We start from the raw sequence: 6,364 nt of genomic DNA on the forward strand, positions 1-6,364 counted from the left end.
ATCTCTCAATTGTTCCTTGACAATAACCAACTTTTTGGCGACATTCCTCGAGAATTAGGTTATTTGGTCAACTTAGAGATCTTTTTCCTTGACAATAACCAACTTTTTGACCAAACTTTTTTCCTATTTAGAGCGAACATGGCCCACAACGATGAGGCCGGTGGTTCGGGCAAGGCATTCTGGGAGATGTCCCAGGTGATGGAGGAAGAACCTCACCGCTACGAGGACGCCGCGGAAGACACCGATCCCGACTACACAACCCCTGGTGGCGTCGCGGATGACACCACTGATGGTGCCGCCGAGGATGCCACCACTGAAGATGGCAGCGCACGCACAGATGGCAGCCAACCGAAGAGGCAACGGAAGGACCGGCGCCCGAACGTGCTCGGCATCGTCAAGGAGGAATTTACTAAAGTGTCCTCCAGTGGGCATCCAACGGGGCCCAAAGAATTAGTCAAGGGGTACGCAGGACAGCTCGGGTGCATTCTCCGGAGCACCGTCTCGATCAACACCGAGAACCTAAGGCATCGTGACCGAGGGAATTTGCGCAACCTCCTCTTCACGAAGCTGCACGAACGATACAAGTTCCCCGGTGACTTCGCAAACACACGCCTCTCAGGGAATAAAGTGAACAGTGCCGCCCTCACGAAGATGAGCACGGCCCTGGCTACTTGGAGAGCCGCGGTGAAGAGAAGTATTGAAAAAGGTGATAGTTATGAGAAGATCATGGAGACAAATCCTTCGATCAGCGAAGCTGACTACCTGGAGTTCTAGATCAAGTGCAAGAGCAACGCAACCGTGGAATCAAGTCAGTGGGGGAAAGATATGCGGGACTTGAACTTAGGGATCCACAAACTCGGCCCCGGCGGTTACAGAGTGGCGGAACCTATATGGGACAAGGAGGACGCGGAGCGTGCCGAGCAAGGCCTACCGCTCCTCTTCGATAAATACCGTGACAAGCAGACCAGGAACTATGTCAGGGCCCAGTACAAGATTGACCCGGTAACAAAGGAGCTTACCACGGATCCGAAGACCAAGGCGCTTGAGCTTGTTCTGGTAAGGAATACACCCCCGCGTAATTAGCTCCATATGGTTGCATTCCAATTAATGAAGCCAAATTTCTAAATGGTTCACGTTCCTTCCGCAGGACACCGAAAGCAGTAGCGCGGGGTCGTCTAAGAGCTCCCCTTGGGACACCACTTTAAATAGGGCGTTGAACGTAATGAAAAACAATGATAAGCTCAGTAAGCCGTCGTCAGCTGGTCGCGTGGCCGGCAAAGGCTTGTCCACGAAATAGTCAGAATACTATACCGCTGGGCGAAAGGAGAGAAAGACTAGCTTGGAAAGCCAGGAGCGCGATGTTGAAGAACTCAAGGCACAAGTGGCGCGGATTCCGGAGATAGTCGAAGAGCAACTGCGAGACCAACTGGGAGCGACGATCACCACCATTGTGCCTACCTTGATTGAGGGGTTGCAGGCGTGGATTGCGGGCGGCCAACAGGTGCCGCCCCCGATTCCCAGCTTCACGGGCAGCAACTCGCACAATGCGCCAGCGGCGCCATTGGTGTCTCCGGCGGAGGAGGCATTGGTGTCTCCGGCGTCGGTGCCGGCATTGGAGCTTAATGCACCCGGGTGTGGGAAGAATACGCCGGCCGGCACCTCGGCAGCAAGCGGCCCCTCCGTCACTTGCACGCCCGCCGTTGGCGGTGCCTCGACATTAGCCGAGCTCGACGCCATCACAGTAACTGAGCCTCTCGGCCGATGACTTCATCTCCTTGCCTTTGACTGGGCATCCCTGACGCCCTACATGTTTTTGCAGGGCGCCGCCGACGTTCCATGCACTCTCCTGCACTTCGTGGATGGCAAGTTAATCGATGTCGCCAAGGCCAGAATCGTTCAACCGGGCAGCCGCGTGTTCCACGGTAATCCGATGCCACCCACCGTGTATAGGGTTCAACCGGTTCGGGTGCTGCGGGGCTTCGACGACTTGTTACCTCCGTATCGACCCCCTGGGGCCGACGAAGATGATGTGATGACTCTCAGCGCCTGCATAAGCTGGCCCATGCTTTGGCTGAAGAGCCAGATTCGTTTGGGAGCGGGGGACACCACCCCACAGACAACACTGTCAGTCGTGCCGGCGACAAGCCATGGCAAGACCGCCGCAACGCTACCGCTGTCAGCTGATCCGGACATGCATATGGCACAGGATCCGGATAACGACGACGGTACATTTACCAAAGTCGATAAGTACTTCAACGAACATGGGTACGATGATGAATTCTTGGGGCCTCCTTCTCAAGAACCCAACCCTGCAAAAGACGATCGCGATCTAGTTGGTACCGCGTTGAAACCCAATTGCAACAGGCGTCGTCTGGCGTTCAGTTCTCAGGAGACGCCTCCAGCTGCCGCCTTCACCGAGCCTCAGATAGCCGAGGTGTGAAATATTATCAGCCCCAACACACTCAAGAAGGTGGTCTCTGAGCAGAACATGATCCCATTACAGCAGAAGAAGCAAAAGGGACGGAAAAGAAAGAATAACAAGGGTGCGAGCCAACCGGCACCGAGTACGATCCGTGCTCAGGACAGGCCACCTTCACCTAAGGATATCTCGAGGAGGGTGCATGTGGCGGGTAGGCCGATGCTACCGACTAATCTGCTCAATGCTGCAACCGGTGCTATGCGGAGTCTGCATGACAGTGTTCTTTCTTTGGAGAAGCGGCGTCTCTCCGAGAATGATGTGGCATATCCAGTTTTCGTGGCCAAGGTGCCAGAGGGCAAGGGCTTTGTGGGTAGCGCCATCGGAGGTATGATCGTCCTGCGGTTTGATGACATCTTCGCTATGTTTAACCTTCATCCACTACACTACACCTTCGTTCGGCTATTTTCGCTGAGTATGGAGATGCAGATCATTAGAGACAAGACTCCGGACATCATGATAGTCGACCCCTTCTACATGTGTGCCAAGATCTTGGGCAGCGCTAGGGACCGGCAAGTCGCGAGTTCATACCTCGAAGGCGTCATTCTGGCGAACCCAGATAAGGATAACTTCCTCGTGCCATACTTTCCTGAGTAAGTCATCCCCTCACCACCCCGTAACATATGATTTCTTAGATTTCGATCGTTCTTTTTTTTCTAACATTCCGTGTTTTGTGCAGTGACACACATTGCACACTCATTCTCTTAAGCCCGAACTATTCCATGGCCACGTATTTCGACTCGGACCGTCAGTCGAAGAAAGATCACAGAAATATCAAGAAAGTTATTGATGATGTTCTCCCCGGCTACGCCAAATCTGGAGGCACCTTCAGGAGGCCAATTTTTAGGTACGACAAGCACGTGTTCACCCACGTAACGACGCTCCCCTGCGTCAAGCAGTCGCCTGGCGGTCAGAAGGATGCCTACTGCGCCCTCCATCACACGCGGGCGATCGTACGGGACCATAATCACCTTCTGCTACCAAATAGTCTCAAAGATTGGGCCGCACGCTTGTCGGCAATCCAGGACGCGGACCTCAGACAAGAATTCTTTCGCATCCAGTCGGAGTTTGCGGAAATCATCCATCAAGATGTCCTTCGTACCTCAGGGCAGTTCTACCTCAAATATCAACCGTCCAACAGTGAAATAGAAACAATGCTACAAATGCAGGCTGACAACGACCGCACATTCATGACCATCACGAAAGACAGAGGCTTCATCCACGCTCCAGTCCCTGAGTCGAGTCGAAAGTAGTGATGCTAGGTAGTTCTGAAATATCGATTAGCTCATGTTGTAATTAAACTTTAATGAACTTGTATGTCTCTTTGGTTTGGACAGTCGTTCAACTTATATGTAATCAATGCTATTTATTAGTAGGACCATGAATCATGCTATTAATGTGTTGCTTTTCTCTTCCGATCCTTTTGTTGCATACTTATATATTGCTTATGTATTGTCTGTGAATTGCTACTAACGTTTTGTTTGTCTAGTGCATAGAGATGCCGTCGTATGTCGTGTACAAGGGTAAGGTTCACGGAGTCTACGACGACTGGGAGGTGTGTCGGAGACAGGTTCACCGTTTCAGCGATAACAGTTACAAAGGGTACACCACTAGGGCGGAGGCAGAAGATAGATACGCGCGCTATCTAGCGGGAGAGAGGAGGGAGCAGAGGAGGAACCAGATGAAGACCAGTTTCATCGCGATGATGCTCATCGTGACCGCAGCTCTCTTCTATGTGATGGTAGTTTAGATGATCGATATCGACTTTGTAATGTGACGAAGAACTCGGCTAATATATATGATGAACTTTGCTAATGTCTCGAGACCTAAACTTGGCTAATGTTTGAACTTTGTTCGCTATTTTGAATTTGGAGACTAATATGATGAATTCTATTGTGTGATGTTTATATTCTGTGTTGTGTAATGTGTATTTTGTAACCTGTGCAAATACAAGATATTTCGTAACCTGTGCAAATATCAGAAAAGCAATTTTTTTCCTAATATTCATAGTAGTGGCGCACCATATTGAGCACTAGTGGCGCACAAGGGCTAAATACCAGTGGCGCATTATTGTGACACCCCAAAATTTTGACCTTGTTTTATTAATTAAAATTTTGCCAGGAAATTAAATTTTTGTTTTCTGGATTTATCTTTGATTTCAGAACCCCTCTTCCCTTTAATATTGTGGGTTTTTACGTCAAGTGGAAACTTTCCAAAAATATTATTGGACTTGTATACTCTCCCAATAAAACAATTCTTTATCAGTGGATTTATTTGCATAATTGTTTTTCATGAGTTTTATCCTTTTGAAATGATTTTTCATAAGTTTAGAGCCTCTTGTGCACTACAACCATTTGATAAATGCATTTAAAATTTTAACCAAAATTTGGGGATGTCATGTGATGTTTCCACATCACTTTTTTGCAAGAATATCTTTTGGTCATTGGAGATTTTGAGCTCTACATCAACTTTTCAAATCTGGTCCAGTAGGTATTTTTGCACTACAACCTATTTAAATATTTCCCTAAAAATTCTTCCAAGTGTTTGGAGATGTCAGTAGATGCATATAATTCAACTTCATGTAAAAACCCAGTGATGTTCTTTGAATAATTTGAGTGAATCAACCTCATTTTCATTCTGGTCCAACTTAGTGATTTGTACTGCAACCCTAGATTATCTTGCTCTAGTAACCCTGAGCTTTTTCCTACTTATAGACAACCCTGCAAAACCCTTAATTCCAGGAGAGTGGACCCATTGGAGGGTTTTAAGTGCATGCAATGAAGCTTTGTTCTTGCTGCCCAAAACTGAAGTTTTGCAAAACTTGCACTTGCAAGTTTCTGGTTTGTCCAAATGATCTTGCCATCATCACCTACATCTAGGGAGACCCTGATCTGGAGTTTTTGGCCACTCCAAGAGTTGCCTAGATTCACTTAGCAATCTGTCGAGCACCTTGCGTGCATGGTCAGTTTTGACATGATTTTTGCCTTTGCACAGTGACCTTGCACCTCTGGACAAAATAGCATGTCCACTAAGCTCCTAGAAGACTCTAACCTAAACCTGCTACTTGCCAGCCTCAACCAAGCCCCGTGGCATGCATTGGCATTTCGTCGAGCAACTAGCGTGCGTGCTCTAGGCGCGCCCAGAGCGCACATTTTGCACGCGCGCGCACCGAGTCGCCGCGTCCCTCTGTCGTCGCCTCACGCCCGTTCTGGCCCTTGGCCACCCGCAACCAGCACGCCCGCCCCTTCCCTCGCCGCAGAGCCGCACCTGGAGCCCCATAGTGCCGCCGTCAGGTCGGCCACGGCGCCTAGCGGCCGGCCACAGTAGGCTCTGCCATGGACGGCGCCGCCCAAGCCACCTGCGCGCGCCAGCTGCCCCCTGGAACAGCCCGAGCTCATCCACAAGCTCGTCGGCACGCGCTTGTCGCCGCCACGTCGTCCTGCGGCTAGAGAACGGCGGTTGCCGGCGTTCTTATCCTCGGCCGCCGCGGGAACCGACCTTCCCCGGCTATAAATGGCCCCAAACCTCGCTCGAGCATCCTCATGCAAACCGTAGAAGTGCGCCTCCTCGCTCAAGTCGTCTGAAACCATCGCCTTCCTCACCTCCGGCAGGATCGGCCGCCGCCACGCTCCGGTTCAATTCGTCGCAGTCATAGCCTTCCCCGCCCAACTGGTGCCACCATCCTCCTCCCCTCGACCTCACGGAGCCGCCCAGCCTCTCAAACGCGACCAAGAACCACCGGAGCCCAAACCCCCAATCACTCCCGGAATGCCGTCCGCCGCGAAGCTCACCGCCGGCGGCTCCCTCCGTCCCCACCTGCCTAGCGACCACCTGGAGGACCGCCCTGGAACCACGGATCCATACCTGCCCTCCGGAGCCCGCGAAGAG

This window comes from Aegilops tauschii, chromosome 6 (genome assembly GCF_002575655.3).
Source record: "Aegilops tauschii subsp. strangulata cultivar AL8/78 chromosome 6, Aet v6.0, whole genome shotgun sequence".
Taxonomy (NCBI): Eukaryota; Viridiplantae; Streptophyta; class Magnoliopsida; order Poales; family Poaceae; genus Aegilops; species Aegilops tauschii.